Source organism: Aegilops tauschii, chromosome 3, assembly GCF_002575655.3.
Source record: "Aegilops tauschii subsp. strangulata cultivar AL8/78 chromosome 3, Aet v6.0, whole genome shotgun sequence".
Taxonomy (NCBI): Eukaryota; Viridiplantae; Streptophyta; class Magnoliopsida; order Poales; family Poaceae; genus Aegilops; species Aegilops tauschii.
This window is the reverse complement of record NC_053037.3, coordinates 463093502-463115111: the sequence shown is the minus strand read 5'-3', so window position 1 is coordinate 463115111 and position 21610 is coordinate 463093502.

Genomic DNA, 21610 nt, shown 5'->3' with positions numbered 1-21610 from the left:
TCAATAACATACAAGCTTCGCCTTCAATGTAAGATTTGGCGTGTCAATTAGGTTGCACAAGTATAGCACTAAACAATGACATTAATTTTCTGATGAAAGTGGCAAAATACAGGCCAACAGTTGTGAAATATCCTTATCTTACCTCAATGGAATATTGCGGTGCACATAAAGATTGGAAGTCTTGTCTCCATTTGTGCAGTTTACTAAAATCAAGCAACATTACCGTACAAGTAGCACAACATATGAAAGCACACTGCAGAATCATGTGAAAGAAGGCTAGTACTGACCTCTCATGATGCGGAATTCAAACAACTCACAAGAAGAAGATCTGAACCAAATTTGCCAACACGGATAGGAAGTAAGATCTCCTCTTGTGTAGTTCCACTAAGATCAAGCAATCAAGCAATGTTGTCGGTGTGACATTTTGGTTGAACTGCACAAAACACTCTTAAAACAGAAGTGTTTTGTGCAGTGCAACAAAAGGTCACTGTACGGCCCAACTGTCGGCGTTCTGGGAACGGGGGTCCCCAGACTTGCCTGCTTGCGGCCCACGGCGTGGCTTTGCTAGTGGGCCTGTACGGCCCAACTTTGTCAACAAGGCATTCAAGACCCTCGCGAGGGGCCAAGCCTCGCGAGGCGGACGACGCAAGACCTCCTCAGGAGCGGCCTCTCCAGGCTGCCTCGCGAGGAGCGGAGATATCAAGGCGGGGCAAACCTCGCGAGGCTCTCGTGACGTGAGCCATGACGATCAAGACCAGGCGGGCGCCAGCGCGCAGCGTCCTTGTTTCCTCTTGGGTGCTGAGGGGGCAAGCGCAGGCGCGGAGTACCGAGGCATCAGGCAAAGGTTTCCATATTAGTGCAACGAGACCAAGACCAGCAGGACGGAGGTCACCGTGGAGCCCGAGACGACATCACCACCAGAGCCTTTTGCAGGCGGAGACCGCTTGTGTCAGGATAGCTTGTACTAGCTGTCCCCTTTCAAATTGTCCGCCGTTGTTGGCTCCCTTCCCGCTCAATATTTCGGGAGAGGACCAGGGCCTATATAAGTAGAACTAGCCATCACAATAGAGGCATCGAGTAGGGAGCTCACAAGCAAGCTAGCCTTGAGCCAATCCTTAGCCACACACCGAACACAAGAACACCACAACCTCAGGAGGTCGTTCTTCCCCTTGTAGTGTTCATCATCAGCCCAAGAGTCAATCCACCACCACACATGGAGTAGGGTATTACACCACAGCGGTGGCCCGAACCACAGCGGTAGGGAGGAAATCTCCGCGCGCACCCCAGTTTCGAACCTTAAGGGTTTTGCCGGAACCCATGATCTGACATTTGGCGCGCCAGGTAGGGGTGCGCCATAGCTTCCCTTCCATTGATCGGCGCTCCGTCGTCTCCATGGCGGACGCTCGCCACGCTCGAGCTGAGCGCCGGGCTGCCCTCACCGCCCGCGTTGCTCAGACGGCTCCCGTCGGCGGGCCACCTCGTTGTTCCCCGTCGCCTGCCTCCAACGCCGCCACCGGCCCGGCGGGGAACGAGCAGCAAGCGTCCTCGCTGCACCCGTCGGTGCGGCAGGACGGCCGCTCCGCCACTCCATCGCTGACTCCCGCTGGTTTGTCATCCCACGCACGTCGCGCTCCCATGGACGCGCAGGCCGCACTCCTCATGGCGAACGAGCTCCTGTGCTACCGCCCGGTCGACAACCTCTACGAGGACTGGCTCGACCGCGTCACCGAGCTCGTCCGCGCCGCAGGGGCTCCCCAACGCCATCTCTCTCTGCCTCGCCCTCCGCCAGCCACGGGCGACGTGGCTCATGGAGCGCCTCCACCACCTCTGCCCCAAGACGGTGCCTTGGCACCAAGGCGCGCGGCCCCACGGCGCGACCCACCATGCCCGGTGCCTGCGCGCGAAGAGAGAAGCTGCCAAGAAATTCCTCGGCCGCGAGAAGCTGCACCTGCGCTCCCCTCGCCGCCTCGCCAAGACCGCGCGCTACCTGCGGTGGCAGCACGCGAGCCTCATCAAAACCAAGCTCCACCTCCGAGACGGGCCCCGACAACCACGGCCGGCTGCTGCGCCTTCACCCCCGAGCTGCGTAGCGTCGCCTGGCCGAGCAAGTTCAAGCCGGATCTGCCTCCTCGCTATGACGGCACCCTCGACCCCGCGGATTTCTTGCAGGTCTACGAGCTGAGCATCGAGGCGGCCAACGACGACGAGAAAGTCATGGCGAACTGGTTCCCAATGGCACTCAAAGACGGCGCCCATCGTGGCTCCTGAACCTGCCTCAGGGCTCGATCTCCTCCTGGGACGAGATGCGCGATGGCTTCGTCGCCAACTTCCAGGGCACTCGTGACCGCCCACCGGCCGCAGGTGACCTGCGCCGCATCAAGCAACAACCAGGAGAGACCCTCCAGAAGTACATCCAGCGCTTCAACAACACTCGCCTCAAGATCCCCAAGGTCACGGACAAGGCCATCATCTCCACATTCTCTGACGGCGTCCGCGACATCAAGATGAAGGAGGAGCTCGCTATCCACGAGGAGCTGTGCACATCTCAGGAGCTGTTCAACCTGGCGACCAAGTGCGCAAGAGCTGAGGAGGGGCGCCTCTCCCTCCTCGAGCTGCCAGCTGCGGGCGCAGAGGAGAAGAAGGCCAAGGATGTGAAGCGCAAGGAAGCAGCCGTGCTCGCAGCGGAGCCGGACACCAAGCAAGGCAGGGACCAGCCCGAGTCATCCAAGGGCAGCCGACCATTCTGCGCCTTCCACAACCCGAACACCCACAACACCAGCGACTGTCAAGAGCTCAGAGCCATTCGTGAAGGATGCTTCGGTCGACGCCCCGAGAGCAGCGACCGGGGCTACGGCCGAGGAGGAGGACGTGGAGGCGGACGTTGGGACGACCGTGGCCCGCGCCAGGAGTGGCGCGACAGGCCTTGTGAGGACCGCTGGCAGGATCATCCTCGCGAGGGCGCCTGGAGGGACCAGCCTCGTGAGGATCGTCCTCAGGGCAACGCCGGTCTTCCCCCGCTGCCGCCACCACCAAGAAGGAATGATGACCACCATCAAGACGAGGGGGCTGGGGGCTTCCAGGAGCCGCGTGCAATCGCCTGCATCCTGTGCGGAGCTCAGGCCCCAGCCTCGCAGCATATCTTCAAATAGTTTGCTCGTGAAGTGAATGCAGTCCTCCCCAAGCTTGAGGCCACACGCCCGCTCAGGTGGTCCCAGTGCGCCATGACCTTCAACTCGGTAGATCAGCTCAAGTGCGCAGCCACCGCTGGCGCTCTCCCAATGCTTTGTTCACCAGTCATCAGCAACGTGCAAGTCACCAAGACCCTCATCGACAGCGGCGCAGGGCTCAACGTCCTGTCCGTCGACACGTTCGATAACCTCCAAGTGCCATATGAGAAGCTTCAGCCTACCAAGCCTTTCTCAGGAGTGACCAACGGCTCCACCACACCAATAGGGCAGGTCCGCCTCCCTGTCACCTTCGGAGAACGCAAGAACTACCGCACCGAGCTCATCAACTTCGACGTCGCGCATATCTGTCTGCCATACAATGCCATCCTCGGGTATCCAGCCCTCGCCAAGTTCATGGTGGTAACACATCATGGCTACAATGTCCTCAAGATGCCAGGAAGCGGCGGAATCATCACGGTCCCGTGCGAAGAAAGAGATGCGGTGTGCTCCCTCGAGCGCGCCTTTCAAGCTGCCGCAATTGATGACCCCGACAGCAAGAGCGAGGATCCTCCCGAGGCCATCCCCAAGAAGAAGAAGCAGTTGCGCCGTGCCGGACCTCAAGAGGGTGGCGTCGCGGCTGGAACCTCGTCAGGATCAGCGCCCGCTCTAGGGGTGCCTCCCTCCATCGCATAGGAAGGCGCGCCCAGTGCCCTCCTCGGGCAGGGCTCGGGGGCTCTCTCCTGGAGGGCCTCAGACCTTGCCAACATCACGAGGGAGGCGCTCGGGCACCACTTGGAGGCATGCTTCGCGGCATGTTTCCCTCAGGAGAACACAGGGCAAGGAGCGCCCACCGCTCATGAGTTCATCACCAAGACCACTCAGGAACTGCAAGACGCACGGGCCATGCGCGGTGACCGCCGCTCACGAGGCACAGCTCCCCATCCAGGCGAGGATGCGGGGCTGCGCGTCTGCGTTGATGTACCAGGGCTCAACAGAGCCGCTTCTCAGGAGCTTTTCTGGCCTTCGCACGTGGGACAATGCGAGGATCCACCGCACAGCAACGTTCGCATGCCTTTTGGCTTGCCGAGCGTGTCGTTCGTCTACCAGCGCAACTTGCAGCGCGCCCTGGCGGCTCAGGAGCCCAGGCACCACGCCGTCCCGGCGGAGATGGAGACGGTCCTCAAGGAACCGCCTGAGCCCCCAGAGCCTCCCGAGGCTCAGGGCCCTGGCGGCTCGTAAGGAATGACCCCTTCACCGCGTGCCTTCAGCTGCCCCAACATCTCTTCATCAACATGACCAGGTGACATTTTCCAAGTTCATTCAGCTGGGAGCGCCCCTTGGGCTGCATCATTCCCAGGCCGCGTGGGTCCGTCCCTGTGGCATGTATCCCTTTTGCTTATGTCTTTAGCTTACCTCGCTGGGGGGTCCCTCGGGCTGCATCATCCCCAAGCTGCTCGGGCCTGACCCAGTGGCATGTATCTTTCTGCATTTACCCAAGCTGATTTGCCTTCCATGCTTAATCTACCTATGATTATCACCTGCACGATTGCCACCAGCCACGGGTCCATCCCTTCATCATGCAATCCGCTTGCACGTTAAAAGGGGGGCTCCTGAGCATCGCGACTCAGGAGCTCTTACTGGCTCTCCAGCCCTCACCCCCTGGCCTTATCCACGGCATTGCGACCTGGCATACCAGCGGCGGCTGAGCTCGCTCGAGGGCCGGGACCTGAGGACGTAGAGCACGAAGGAAAGAATTGGAAGGGGGAGGACCCGTACGGGCCTAACCTAGCTACGCTGCGGATGATTGCGCACAGGTCTGGCGCAGCGCAGAGAATCGACCCCGAACCGCCGAGATAAGTCACGAGCTCGAAACAACTAAGTTGTTGGAACCTAGGCGTTACGCTCGCCGCATCCCTGTTGCGGCCACGTTGCATCCCTTTCCTGCCTTACCATAGTTGCTTGAGCGCTAAGGGGGACCTCCTGAGCATCGCGCCTCAGGGGCTCTTACTGGACCTCGGGCCGCTCACCTCCTGACCTTGACCACGACACGCGACCTGGCATACCAGCGACGGCTGCAACCTGCCTGGGGACCGGGACCTGTCAGCATAGAGCAACAAGCTATTGCGAGGTTGGAAAGGGGAGACCGAGCCTGAACAGGACATGCGTTCACAAATTTTCATAACAGGGAATATATACGCAAAAGACATTACAGACCCTTTACACACCCCTACGGGATACTTCATGATCCTTCGCAGGGAGCAAAAAACGAGAACTAAGAGGAATCCTATCTATGCCCTCCCGTGGTGGACGCCATCATCAACAGTGGGCCACGGGAGGCTGGCGCCAACCCCATCCAGATCAGGCGGCGGCTGGATGCCGCGGCCCCGCTCCGGGCACGGCGAGAGCTCGGGGGGACGTAGCTGTCATCGCTCGTCTCCGGAGTCTCGTAGAGCTCGGGAGAACCGTTGGACTGCCAGGGGCTGCTGCTGCTGGAGTAGCCGCGGGCGGAGCGCATGTCAACCTGGCGCTCCCCTCCAGGGCAACACTCCAGGCGGCGGCCCTCCGCATCAAAGACCTTGAAGAAAAGCGTGGAGGCGCCGTCATACTCGAAGTGGATCGCGAGGGCTCCCCTCGCACGGCAAACCCGCGCAACCTCGCCCCAGCCGCGGGTCATGAAGATCTTGCCAGTGGGGACCGCTTCGATCTCTGCTCCGGTCGCCGGAGCATTGCAGTCGGCATGCTGCAGCCAGAGCTCGAGAGGCCCCTCAGCGGCATCACGTCAGTGAAGAACCGCGGGAAGCGGATCGAAGAGCTTGGGGGCATCAGTGCCCATAGCACGAGCTCGCATGAGGAATCCGAGGCGTGGATTCCAGGGGCGACGACGCGTGTCGCCATGGCGTGGCGACCACGGGCGCGGCGCGGGCGGTGCCGCTCGTTGCTCCGCCCTCCTGAGCCCTTGGCTCGGGCGTACAAGGGTAGCGGATACCCTGGAGGAGGCCGCTCGTACCAAGGCCTCGTCACCACCTGCATCGCTACTTCGTCGCGACGGTGAACCGACCTCTTCTTCGGCGGAAGGGGCCCTAGATCATCGCGGGGGGCCTTTCCTTTCTTTTCAGCGGAGAACCTCGGATGGACGCCATTGCTGCTAGCGGTGGAGCAAGGAGGAAGAATCGAGTGAACCGAGAAGGGATGGGCGACGGGGGCTACGCCCTCATCCCCATTTATAGCGGAAGGAGGCCAACCGGCACCTCCCACGATCACAGGTAATAATGATTTTCCTTGCATGTCGCAGGGACTTGTCAAATCGAGCAGTTGCCGAGGCAGCGTGGGGGAAGCGGAGACGCCCATGTCCAATCAACCGCCATGCGTCAACCGAGGCCGCAGGCTTTTGGGGCCCGCTGCGCTCCGCACTTGACCTTTGGCTTCGCCTCGAAGCCCAGCCCGAGCGCGCCTTGGGCCCGGGGGCTACCGTCGGCGTTCTGGGAATGGGGGTCCCCAGACTTGCCTGCCTGCGGCCCACGGCGTGGCTTTGCTAGCGGGCCTGTACGGCCCAACTTCGTCAACAAGGCATTCAAGACCCTCACGACGGGCCAAATCTCGCGAGGCGGACGACGCAAGACCTCCTCAGGAGTGGCCTCTTCAGGCTACTCGCGAGGAGCGGATATATCAAGGCGGGGCAAACCTCGCGAGGCTCTCGTGACGTGAGCCATGACGATCAAGACCAGGCGGGCGCCAGTGTGCGCAGCGTCCTTGTTTCCTCTTTGGTGCTGAGGGGGCAAGCGCAGGCGCGGAGTACGAGGCATCAGGCGAAGGTTTCCATATCAGTGCAACGAGACCAAGACCAGCAGGCCAGCAGGACGGAGGTCACCGTGGAGCCCGAGACGACGTCACCACCAGAGCCTTTTGCAGGCAGAGACCGCTTTTGACAGGATAGCTTGTACTAGCTGTCCCCTTTCAAATTGCCGCCGTTATTGGCTCCCTTCCCGCTCAATATTTGGGGAGAGGAACAGGGCCTATATAAGTAGAACTAGCCATCACAATAGAGGCATCGAGTAGAGAGCTCACAAGCAAGCTAGCCTTGAGCCAATCCTTAGCCACCCACCGAACACAAGAACACCACAACCTCAGGAGGTCGTTCTTCCCCTTGTACTGTTCATCATTAGCCCAAGAGGCAATCCACCACCACACACTAGAGTAGGGTATTACACCACAACGGTGGCCCGAACCATTATAAATCTTGCGTCTTTGTGTAGCGAGTTCGTCGAGTTCGTCCGCGAGATCTTAGCGAGCTAGGGCGTAGTGTTGGGGAACGTAGTAATTTCAAAAAAATTCCTACGCACACGCAAGATCATGGTGATGCATAGCAACGAGAGGGGAGAGTGTTGTCCACGTACCCTCGTAGACCGAAAGCGGAAGCGTTAGCACAACGCGGTTGATGTAGTTGTACGTCTTCACGATCCAACCGATCAAGTACCGAACACACGCCACCTCCGAGTTCAGCACACGTTCAGCCCGATGACGTCCCTCGAACTCCGATCCAGCCGAGTGTTGAGGGAGAGTTTCGTCAGCACGACGGCGTGGTCACGATGATGATGTTCTACCGACGCAGGGCTTCGCCTAAGCACCGCTACAGTATTATCGAGGTGGACTATGGTGGAGGGGGGCACCGCACACGGCTAAAAGATCAAACGATCAATTGTTGTGTCTCTAGGGTGCCCCCCTGCCCCCGTATATAAAGGAGCAAGGGGGAGAGGTGCGGCCGGCTAGGAGGGGCGCGCCAGGAGGAGTCCTACTCCCACCGGGAGTAGGACTCCCTCCCTTTTCCTTGTTGGACTAGGAGTGGAGGGGGAAAGAGGAGGGAGAGAGGAAGGACAGGGGGGCGCTGCCCCCCTCTCCTTGTCCTATTTGGACTAGGGGGGAGGGGGGCGCGGCCCTGCCCTCGCCGCCTCTCCTCTCTTCCACTAAGGCCCACTATGGCCCATTAAGCCCCCGGGGGGTTCCGGTAACCTCCCGGTACTCCGGTAAAATTCTGATTTCACCCGGAACACTTCCGATATTCAAACATAGGCTTCCAATATATCAATCTTCATGTCTCGACCATATCGAGACTCCTCATCATGTCCGTGATCACATCCGGGACTCCGAACAACCTTCGGTACATCAAAACATATAAACTCATAATATAACTGTCATCGAAACTTTAAGCGTGCGGACCCTACGAGTTCGAGAACTATGTAGACATGACCGAGACACGTCTCCGGTCAATAACCAATAGCGGAACCTGGATGCTCATATTGGCTCCCAGATATTCTACGAAGATCTTTATCGGTCAGACCGCATAACAACATACGTTGTTCCCTTTGTCATCGGCATGTTACTTGCCCGAGATTCGATCGTCGGTATCTCAATACCTAGTTCAATCTCGTTACCGGCAAGTCTCTTTACTCGTTCCGTTTTACATCATCCCGCAACAAACTCATTAGTTGCAATGCTTGCAAGGCTTAAGTGATGTGCATTACCGAGAGGGCCCAGAGATACCTCTCCGACAATCGGAGTGACAAATCCTAATCTCGAAATACGCCAACCCAACAAGTACCTTCGGAGACACCTGTAGAGCACCTTTATAATCACCCAGTTACGTTGTGACGTTTGGTAGCACACAAAGTGTTCCTCCGGTAAACGGGAGTTGCATAATCTAATAGTCATAGGAACATGTATAAGTCATGAAGAAAGCAATAGCAACATACTAAACGATCGAGTGCTACACTAACGGAATGGGTCAAGTCAATCACATCATTCTCCTAATGATGTGATCCCGTTAATCAAATGACAACTCATGTCTATGGCTAGGAAACATAACCATCTTTGATCAACGAGCTAGTCAAGTAGAGGCATACTAGTGACACTCTGTTTGTTTATGTATTCACACATGTATTATGTTTCCGGTTAATACAATTCTCGCATGAATAATAAACATTTATCATGATATAAGGAAATAAATAATAACTTGATTATTGCCTCTAGGGCATATTTCCTTGAGTCTCCCACTTGCACTAGAGTCAATAATCTAGATTACACAGTAATGATTCTAACACCCATGGAGCCTTGGTGCTGATCATGTTTTGCTCGTGGAAGAGGCTTAGTCAGCGGGTCTGCAACATTCAGATCCGTATGTATCTTGCAAATTTCTATGTCTCCCACCTGGACTAAATCCCGGATGGAATTGAAGCGTCTCTTGATGTGCTTGGTTCTCTTGTGAAATCTGGATTCCTTCGCCAAGGCAATTGCACCAGTATTGTCACAGAAGATTTTCATTGGACCCGATGCACTAGGTATGACACCTAGATCGGATATGAACTCCTTCATCCAGACTCCTTCATTTACTGCTTCCGAAGTAGCTATGTATTCCGCTTCACACGTAGATCCCGCCACGACGCTTTGTTAAGAACTGCATCAACTGACAGCTCCACCGTTCAATGTAAACACGTATACGGTTTGCGATTTAGAATCGTCCGGATCAGTGTCAAAGCTTGCATGAACGTAACCTTTTACGATGAGCTCTTTGTCACCTCCATAAACAAGAAACATATCCTTAGTCCCTTTCAGGTATTTCAGGATGTTCTTGACCGCTGTCCAGTGATCCACTCCTGGATTACTTTGGTACCTCCCTGCTACACTTATAGCAAGGCACACATCAGGTCTGGTACACAACATTGCATACATGATAGAGCCTATGGCTGAAGCATAGGGAACATCTTTCATCTTCTCTCTATCTTCTGCAGTGGTCGGGCATTGAGTCTTACTCAACTTCACACCTTGTAACACAGACAAGAACCCTTTCTTTGCTTGATCCATTTTGAACTTCTTCAAAACTTTGTCAAGGTATGTGCTTTGTGAAAGTCCAATTAAGCGTCTTGATCTATCTCTATAGATCTTGATGCCCAATATATACGTAGCTTCACCGAGGTCTTTCATTGAAAAACTCTTATTCAAGTATCCCTTTATGCTATCCAGAAATTCTATATCATTTCCAATCAGCAATATGTCATCCACATATAATATCAGAAATGCTACAGAGCTCCCACTCACTTTCTTGTAAATACAGGCTTCTCCAAAAGTCTGTACAAAACCAAATGCTTTGATCACACTATCAAAGCGTTTATTCCAACTCCGAGAGGCTTGCACCAGTCCATAAATGGATCGCTGGAGCTTGCACACTTTGTTAGCTCCCTTTGGATCGACAAAACCTTCCGGTTGCATCATATACAACTCTTCTTCCAGAAATCCATTCAGGAATGCAGTTTTGACATCCATTTGCCAAATTTCATAATCATAAAATGCGGCAATTGCTAACATGATTCATACAGACTTAAGCATCGCTACAGGTGAGAAGGTCTCATCGTAGTCAATCCCTTGAACTTGTCGAAAACCTTTTGCAACAAGTCGAGCTTTATAGACAGTAACATTACCGTCAACGTCAATCTTCTTCTTGAAGATCCATTTATTCTCAATTGCTTGCCGATCATCGGGCAAGTCAACCAAAGTCCACACTTTGTTCTCATACATGGATCCCATCTCAGATTTCATGGCTTCAAGCCATTTTGCGGAATCTGGGCTCACCATCACTTCTTCATAGTTCGTAGGTTCGTCATGGTCTAGTAACATAACCTACAGAACAGGATTACCGTACCACTCTGGTGCGGATCTTACTCTGGTTGACCTACGAGGTTCAGTAATAACTTGATCTGAAGTTCCATGATCATCATCATTAACTTCCTCACTAATTGGTATAGGCGTCGCAGAAACTGGTTTCTGCAATGAACTACTTTCCAATAAGGGAACAGGTACAATTACCTCATCAAGTTCCACTTTCCTCCCACTCACTTCTTTCGAGAGAAACTCCTTCTCCAGAAAAATTCTGAATTTAGCAACAAAAGTCTTGCCTTCGGATCCTTGATAGAAGGTGTACCCAACAGTCTCCTTTGGGTATCCTATGAAGACACATTTCTCCGATTTGGGTTCGAGCTTATCAGGTTGAAGCTTTTTCACATAAGCATCGCAGCCCCAAACTTTAAGAAACGACAACTTTGGTTTCTTGCCAAACCACAGTTCATAAGGCGTCGTCTCAACGGATTTTGATGGTGCCCTATTTAACGTGAATGCGGCCGTCTCTAAAGCATAACCCCAAAACAATAGCGGTAAATCAGTAAGAGACATCATAGATCGCACCATATCTAGTAGAGTACGATTACGACGTTCGGACACACCATTATGCTGTGGTGTTCCGGGTGGCGTGAGTTGCGAAACTATTCCGCATTGTTTCAAATGAAGACCAAACTCATCACTCAAATATTCTCCTCCATGATCAGATCGTAGAAACTTTATTTTCTTGTTACGATGATTTTCAACTTCACTCTGAAATTCTTTGAACTTATCAAATGTTTCAGACTTATGTTTCATTAAGTAGATATACCCTTATCTGCCTAAATCATCTGTGAAGGTGAGAAAATAACGATATCCGCCACGAGCCTCAACATTCATCGGACCACATACATCTGTATGTATGATTTCCAACAAATCTGCTGCTCTCTCCATAGTTCCGGAGAACGGTGTTTTAGTCATCTTGCCCATGAGGCACGGTTCGCAAGTACCAAGTGATTCATAATCAAGTGGTTCCAAAAGTCCATCAGTATGGAGTTTCTTCACGCGCTTTACACCAATATGACCTAAACGGCAGTGGCACAAATAAGTTGCACTATCATTATCAACTCTGCATCTTTTGGCTTCAATACTATGAATATGTGTATCACTACTATCGAGATTCAACAAAAATAGACCACTCTTCAAGGGTGCATGACCATAAAAGATATTACTCATATAAATAGAACAACCATTATTCTCTGAATAACCGTCTCGCATCAAACAAGATCTAGATATAATGTTTCATGCTTAACGCTGGCACCAAATAACAATTATTTAGGTCTAAAACTAATCCCAAAGGTAGATGTAGAGGTAGCGTGCCGACCGCGATCACATCGACTTTGGAACCATCTCCCACGCGCATCGTCACCTCGTCCTTAGCCAATCTTCGCTTAATCCGTAGCCCCTGTTTCGAGTTGCAAATATTAGCAACAGAACCAGTATCAAATACCCAGGTGCTACTGCGAGCATTAGTAAGGTACACATCAATAACATGTATATCACATATACCTTTGTTCACCTTGCCATCCTTCTTATTCGCCAAATACTTGGGGCAGTTCCGCTTCCAGTGACCAGCACTCAGTCTCAGGCTTAGGTCCAGACTTGGGTTTCTTCTCCTGAACCGCAACTTGCTTGCTGTTCTTCTTGAAGTTCCCCTTCTTCTTCCCTTTGCCCTTTTTCTTGAAACTGGTGGTCTTATTGACCATCAACACTTGATGCTCCTTTTTGATTTCTACCTCCGCAGCCTTTAGCATTGCGAAGAGCTCGGGGATTGTCTTATCCATCCCTTGCATGTTATAGTTCATCACGAAGCTCTTGTAGCTTGGTGGCTGTGATTGGAGAATTCTGTCAATGACGCTATCATCCGGAAGATTAACTCCCAGTTGAATCAAGTGATTGCAGTACCCAGACATCTTGAGTATATGCTCACTGACAGAACTATTCTCCTCCGTCTTGCAGCTGTAGAACTTATTGGAGACTTCATATCTCTCAATCCGGGCATTTGCTTGAAATATTAACTTCAACTCCTGGAACATCTCATATGCTCCATGACGTTCAAAACGTCGTTGAAGTCCCGGTTCTATGCCGTAAAGCATGGCACACTGAACTACCGAGTAGTCATCAACACGTGACTGCCAGGCATTCACAATGTCTACAGTTGCTGGCGCAGGTGGTACACCTAGCGGTGCTTCCAGGACATGATTCTTCTGTGCAGCAATGAGGATAATCCTCAAGTTACGGACCCAGTTCGTGTAATTGCTACCATCATCTTTCAACTTTGCTTTCTCAAGGAACGCATTAAAATTCAACGGAACAACAGCACGGGCCATCTATCTACAATCAACATAGACAAGCAAGATACTATCAGATACTAAGTTCATGATAAATTTAAGTTCAATTAATCATATTACTTAAGAACTCCCACTTAGATAGACATCCCTCTAATCCTCTAAGTGATCACGTGATCCATATCAACTAAACCATGCCCGATCATCACGTGATCCATATCAACTAAACCATGTCCGATCATCACGTGAGATGGAGTAGTTTCAACGGTGAACATCACTATGTTGATCATATCTACTATATGATTCACGCTCGACCTTTCGGTCTCCGTGTTCCGAGGCCATATCTGTTATATGCTAGGCTCGTCAAGCTTAACCTGAGTATTCCGCGTGTGCAACTGTTTTGCACCCGTTGTATTTGAACGTAGAACCTATCACACCCGATCATCACGTGGTGTCTTAGCACGAAGAACTTTCGCAACGGTGCATACTCAGGGAGAACACTTATACTTTGATAATTTAGTGAGGGATCATCTTATAATGCTACCGTCAATCAAAGCAAGATAAGATGCATAAAAGATAAACATCACATGCAATCAATATAAGTGATATGATATGGCCATCATCATCTTGTGCTTGTGATCTCCATCTCCGAAGCACCGTCATGATCACCATCGTCACCGGCGCGACACCTTGATCTCCATCGTAGCATCGTTGTCGTCTCGCCAATCTTATGCTTCTACGACTATCGCTACCGCTTAGTGATAAAGTAAAGCATTACAGGGTGATTGCATTGCATACAATAAAGCGACAACCATATGGCTCCTGCCAGTTGCCGATAACTCGGTTACAAAACATGATCATCTCATACAACAAAATTTACCATCATGTCTTGACCATATCACATCACAACATGCCCTGCAAAAACAAGTTAGACGTCCTCTACTTTGTTGTTGCAAGTTTTACGTGGCTGCTACGGGCTTAGCAAGAACCGTTCTCACCTACGCATCAAAACCACAACGATAGTTTGTCAAGTTGGTGCTGTTTTAACCTTCGCAAGGACCGGGCGTAGCCACACTCGGTTCAACTAAAGTTGGAGAAACTGACACCCGCCAGCCACCTCTGTGCAAAGCACGTCGGAAGAACCAGTCTCGCGTAAGCGTACGCGTAATGTCGGTCCGGGCCGCTTCATCCAACAATACCGCCGAACCAAAGTATGACATGCTGGTAAGCAGTATGACTTATATCGCCCACAACTCACTTGTGTTCTACTCGTGCATATAACATCAACGCATAAAACCTCGCTCTGATACCACTGTTGGGGAACGTAGTAATTTCAAAAAAATTCCTACGCACACGCAAGATCATGGTGATGCATAGCAACGAGAGGGGAGAGTGTTATCCACGTACCCTCGTAGACCAAAAGCGGAAGCGTTAGCACAACGCGGTTGATGTAGTCGTACGTCTTCACGATCCGACCGGTCAAGTACCGAACGCACGGCACCTTCGAGTTCAGCACACGTTCAGCCGAATGACGTCCCTCGAACTCCGATCCAGCCGAGTTTTGAGGGAGAGTTTCGTCAGCACGACGGCGTGGTGACGATGATGATGTTCTACCGACGCACGGCTTCGCCTAAGCACCGCTACAGTATTATCGAGGTGGACTATGGTGGAGGGGGGCACCGCACACGGCTAAAAGATCAAACGATCAATTGTTATGTCTCTAGGGTGCCCCCCTGCCCCCGTATATAAAGGAGCAAGGGGGAGAGGTGCGGCCGGCCAGGAGGGGCGCGCCAGGAGGAGTCCTACTCCCACCGGGAGTAGGACTCCCTCCCTTTTCCTTGTTGGACTAGGAGTGAAGGGGGAAAGAGGAGGGAGAGGGGAAGGACAGGGGGGCGCTGCCCCCTCTCCTTGTCCTATTCAGACTAGGGGGAGGGGCGCGCGGCCCTGCCCTGGCCGCCTCTCCTCTCTTCCACTACGGCCCACTATGTCCCATTAAGCCCCCGGGGGGTTCCGGTAACCTCCGTGTACTCCGGTAAAATTCCGATTTCACCCGGAACACTTCCGATATCCAAACATAGGCTTCCAATATATCAATCTTCATGTCTCGACCATTTCGAGACTCCTCGTCATGTCCGTGATCACATCCGGGACTCCGAACAACCTTCGGTGCATCAAAACATATAAACTCATAATATAACTGTCATCGAAACTTTAAGCGTGCGGACCCTACGGGTTCGAGAACTATGTAGACATGACCGAGACACATCTCCGGTCAATAACCAATAGCGGAACCTGGATGCTCATATTGGCTCCCACATATTCTACGAAGATCTTTATCGGTCAGACCGCATAACAACATACGTTGTTCCCTTTGTCATCGGTATGTTACTTGCCCGAGATTCGATCGTCGGTATCTCAATACCTAGTTCAATCTCGTTACCGGCAAGTCTCTTTACTCGTTCCGTAATACATCATCCCGCAACAAACTCATTAGTTGCAATGCTTGCAAGGCTTAAGTGATGTGCATTACCGAGAGGGCCCAGAGATACCTCGCCGACAATCGGAGTGACAAATCCTAATCTCGAAATACGCCAACCCAACAAGTACCTTCGGAGACACCTGTAGAGCACCTTTATAATCACCCAGTTACGTTGTGACGTTTGGTAGCACACAAAGTGTTCCTCCGGTAAACGGGAGTTGCATAATCTCATAGTCATAGGAACATGTATAAGTCATGAAGAAAGCAATAGCAACATACTAAACGATCGAGTGCTCAGCTAACGGAATGGGTCAAGTCAATCACATCATTCTCCTAATGATGTGATCCTGTTAATCAAATGACAACTCATGTCTATGGCTAGGAAACATAACCATCTTTGATCAACGAGCTAGTCAAGTAGAGGCATACTAGTGACACTCTGTTTGTCTATGTATTTACACATGTATTATGTTTCCGGTTAATACAATTCTAGCATGAATAATAAACATTTATCATGATATAAGGAAATAAATAATAACTTTATTATTGCCTCTAGGGCATATTTCCTTCACATAGATCGGTAGGGAGGAAATCTCCGCGCGCACCCCAGTGTTCGAACCTTAAGGGTTTTGCCAGAACCCGTGATCCGACAGTCACAATGGCAACGAGGTGAAGTAGATAACCCAGTTTACACAGAGGTGCAAAGGAAACAACTAGTGGTCAATAACGGTGGATGACACAGAAGCCAACAAAAACAAGCATCTACCTTATCTAAATGGGAAAGAAAGCAAGACAGTAGCATTTCTCAAATGGTGGCATTGATTAATATTAACAGAGAGATTATATTAATAATAAAATTCGTTAAACATGTAATTTGCTTTTAACTGTGGCATTGCATCAATTTTCCAGCGGCATTATTAGAGGGTGTTTGTTTACAGGGACATTTTGGTGGAGGGACTAAAAAAACTCCGTGTCAGTCCCATCTAAAGCAAACAGGAGGGACTTTTAGGGACTAAAAGTGGGCACTTGGGACTAAAGAAAGAAGACCCCGAGGGAGAGTCTTTTTGGGACTTTTTCCAATAGTTGCCCCTGCCACGCATCGCACCTTGTCTCTATTAGTTCATTACTAGGGATAACATGGTCTTTTAGCATGTCATTTAATAACCTCTAGTCCATGTTTAGTCCCTGGAACCAAGCAGGTAGGGATTAGGGAGTTTTTAACCAAACAGGGCCTTAGATTAACAACAGCTAAAGAGTTGCACGGGACAGTGGACGCACCAGCACCATGTGCATCTACCGATGTACTGGGGTGATGCACAGTCTGTTGCAACAAAGAACAAACAACCAAGGAGCATATTTGTGTTGGTCCCAGTTTTGTTATCTTTAGACACCTTTCCCTATGTGAGTGCAGCAAATCTAGTCCTGCTCAAACTCTACAGCCTTGTCCCCCAAAACAAAAGATAAGTTTGTTACAGATGTGCGTACTGCGTACGTCATTGTTTTCCCTTTTCGACCAACGTAGGTGCTGGATAGCCAGTCTGTACTAGTACTTTCCCCACTTCCATTCCTCTGTGAACCACGTCCTAGATTTATGCTGTACAACTTTCCCCATTCCTGTCCTCTTTGAACCACGTCTTAGATTCATGCGATACAACTTTCCTGCTTCCTTTCCTTTTTGAACCACGTCCTAGATTCATGCTATACAACTTTTCCCACTACTTTCCCCCGTTCCTTTCCTCTTTGAACCACGTCCTAGATTCATGGTATACAACTTTCCCCACTACTTTCCTGTTTGATCCAACACCTAGATTCGAGTGCAGAAGCGGAAAAAGCCCACATGCACCTAGACCAATGCATGTGGAATAATTAAATTATACCTTAAGGTTCTTGGGGTGTGGTTCAGTGGGCGACCGTAGGTCGTTTGACCCACACTATGTACGGCGGCGAAGAAGAAGGGGTCGGAGGACCTCCCGTGCCGCCGCTGGGTGAAAGTGAACAACTGCGCCGGTAGTGGATTCCCTCCCTCGCCGACGGCGACATCGTTAAGCCTCCTTCCCTTCCCAGCGGACGGATCCTGCCGGCTCTTTGACCAGCAGTGAGGGGAGAGAGAGAGAGGCCAACGAAGTCTTGTTTAGATCTGGAGAGGGTGAGAGAGTGTGAAGAGAGCAACTACAAGTGTTGAGGCTCCAGCGTGTATATATACTGGAGAGAGTGTGAAGAGTGCAAACCTTAGAAAACAAGCGTCGAGGCTGTAGCTTATACATGATGAGGTGATTATACGGTCACTATGAGATCGTACACCTCCGTATCCATCCATTTTGACCAGTCAAAGAATCCTCCTGGCACAAATTATGCTCAAGTGTAGTTATCGAACCCGAGACCTCAAGTTTGACGAGCGAACAGGCTAACCAGCTACACAACCCTCCCGTTATGTTCAACGAGAGGAAAATAACCTTTATACATTCATGCATTCGTGTGACAAGCATGCCATGTTTTTTGTGTGTAGGAGTCATTGGGATTTAAATCATAATCGTGTCATGTGGCTTTGGTGGTAAGACTATCCACAGCGGTGCAGAAATAATGCAGCCTTAGTCACCTTACCTCTCTCCACGTAGTACGTTCGGTCCCACCAGTCAGAGGGTGAAACAAACAAATTAATAAGAAAAATTAAAAGCGCCAGCGGTGTATCTTACCTCACACATCTCGCTACTGCTCGGGAACACTGTCCAATTGATCCCTCTGTTCGCTCACGTACTATTTTAAGTGAATCCTTATTATAACATGCACACAATTTTGGGCACTTGTATTCGACCTAAGTCAGTGTGCCACCATATCTCGTACGACTCCCTCCGTCTAGGTGTAATAAGTCACGTTAGAAGGTGCAGCGGGACCAAGGTGCAAGCAGATTGGAGGAGAAGGAGAAACTTGACCGGTCATTCCTCCAATCAAAGCCCTGATTTCTGTCTCTAAACGCAACAATTAATCCAAGCAACTAAGAGATGTCGTTTTAGCTACCATGCAGGGCCACGTATTAACTCGCATGCAAGCCGACTTTGATTTCTTGACTGATCAACACATAGTTGCGCTCCATGCATTGGGTTTCCGGGGGAGATAACAAGGCAGAGTAAGGAGCGTTTGGTTACATTGCTTAGGCTGGTCATAGTGGTGAGTAACTTGGACTAGTAACATGCATATGTTACTAGTCTATGTTACTACTACGCGAAGTTTGCCGTCGGAAGTGAGCCGATCTGGCTCTCCTGAGCTAGCAAGGTTTTTCTAGCCCACCCAAGCTAGCTGGCCCACAAAAGCTAACATATTTTAACAGATCCAAACGCCTAACCTTTCTCGGCTATGCTATAAGCTGTTCTTGCTAAAGATCCAAACGCTCCCTAAGTAACAACGCTCGCTAGCAACGAGGCCAGGAGGGGATTGAGATGCGAAGTTAATGGACGACGCCTAAACATTTTGGGAATATCTGATTTCCATAGGATGACTTAACACCTAGACGGAGGGAGTACTGCTCCTCAGTCCAGGTTTGATGGAATATTCGTCACCTCTTCTCTTCTTGTACGTACTCCATTTGTATCTCACTTCCCGTGGCTTCGCACTCGCACGATTTTCCTATTCTATGAACCTGTGTGTGCGTGTGCGTGTGCGTGTGTGTGTTTAACAACATGTGTGTGTTAGAGAGAGCGACAGATCGACCTACTCCTACAAAGAGATGCTGTGTAGTGTACGATTTTAGCCGCGAGAGTTGGTGCATCCTCTCGTTTCCGGGCGTCCGGTAGGGACAGGCGGACAGCTGCCATGCCCGCTCCGGACCAGCCTGGCCCACCCAAAGCCCCTCCATCGCCCGCACGCTTCCTGCCCGAAACGGTCAGCGCCGCTCCAAAGAATCGGTGCCGCATTCATGCCCGGGCAGAGCGGACGCGACCTCTCACTGGCGCCTGCGTTGAAGGGAGAAGCGGATTCAAGAGTGATGGTTGCTTCGTCCGTCCAACTTACTGCTGGGTCTATGTGATTTGATGGCTCATTGGTCATTATTACCGAGGTGGTAGGACTGCTGGATGTCCCACGCTTTCGGCGAAAGGAGGTACTACTAGATTACAATTTTCTCCATTCTTACGGCGGAGGAGTGCAAGAGCAGTGAAAACATGCAGGCTCAGTGGTTACATGGCCCACCTCACACTATCACCATATTTTCTGGACACCGTGCGACACCTAACTCTTTAAATAGTACTCCCCCGTTCCTAAATATAAGTCTTTGTAGAGATTCCACTAGGTGGACTACATACGGTACAAAATGAATGAATCTACACTTAAAATGCATCTATATACATCCGTTTGTGGTTCATGGTGAAATCTCTACAAAGACTTATATTTAGGAACGGAGGAAGTACTTGTATAGTATGTACTGTAATTTATCAGCGAGATAGTACAATGCTATGAAGCTTCCAGCTTATGTTACATGTATCTTGCGTCCAAGGTTGCCCGTTGCAACATTTCATCAAATACAAAGGAGACTAACATGCATGCTATTGCATCTCAACGATTGACAGATCATAGCAAATATGTACTCCCTCCGTTCCAAAATAAGTTTCTCAACTTTATGCTACATACGGAGCAAAATGAGTGAATCTACACTCTAAAATACGTATATATACATCAGTGTTTGGAGTATGTACTAGTAGTTCATATTGAAATCTACTAAAGGACATATATATTCCAAACAATATGATAATCTCTCTAACCAAGGTAGTAGGGACGAGGAGTAAACGGAGGGAGTAGTAAAAATTTCTCCTCGTCCTGCGAGCCACCGCGCGCGTGGGCGAGGGAGCGGGCGTAAGGCGTACAGTACTACTACTACTACTACTACTCATGCAGTCCCTAGCCATTGAAACAGAGACAGTTAAGGAAAAAAACAATCCATGCAGTCCCTAGCCCTTGAACCGTAAACCCTAACCAGGCTTTAATTTGCTGGCAACGTCGGAGCTTCCTAAGAAATGAAGTTTGCAACCCTTTGACCATCGGATCATTTTGTGCAGTTTCACCAAAATCGAGATGAGCATCCCTGTGCCAAAGAAATTGAAGAAGAGTGATTACAATAAGATTACTGGGACTAGTTGATGAGACATAAACTCATCACAAATACATTATGTAGAAGCCAGTAGAGGTATGTGCGGGGCAAAGAAGTAGAGAAATATCCACATGGAGTGATGTGGGCAGCTGGAATAGTGGTGTAAGCCGGCTATAAAGGGAGTTGTACCTGAGGGATGTCGGGACGTAGCTCAACCTAGAGGAGGGCGGCGGGAGGAGGCAACTACCCACACCGCGGTAGTGAGCAATGGACGAAGGCAACCTCACCGGCTTTGTGAGAGAGAATGGCGGGGACCCCTGATCAGGACATGCCGACAGTGGGTTTTCGCCGTCGGCGACGACGACTGCATGTACACTAAGCATCCACCCCTTCCCCCAGCGGACGTGATCCGCCGGGATGTTAGAGATGTGGCCACAGTGGTTTTGTGCGAGAGAGTGTGAAAACTGAAGAGAGCAACCCCAGCAAGCAACCGTGTAGGCTCGTCCTGCCTATCTATATAGTGGAGCGGTTTCCTTTTCTCTCCATATGAACCTATTTATATTGCGTATGTGCCACTTAAGAAAAAAACTTTATTTATAAATGACGCGGCACCTACTACTCGTTGTCTCTTCACCTCTTCGGGAAGTCGAGCAATAATGGTACTGCAGTATATATCATTCTGGCTATATGAGACCGAATGAATTGCTGCACGTCCACCACGTGGCGAGGGTCGAGGGGCGAGGGAGAGTGCGTACTATTACGTCCGTTTCAATATGGACTACATACGGAGCAAAATGAGTGAATCTACACTCTAAAATACGTCTATATACATCAGTGTTTGGAGTATGTACTAGTAGTTCATATTGAAATATACTAAATCACATATATTCCAAACAAT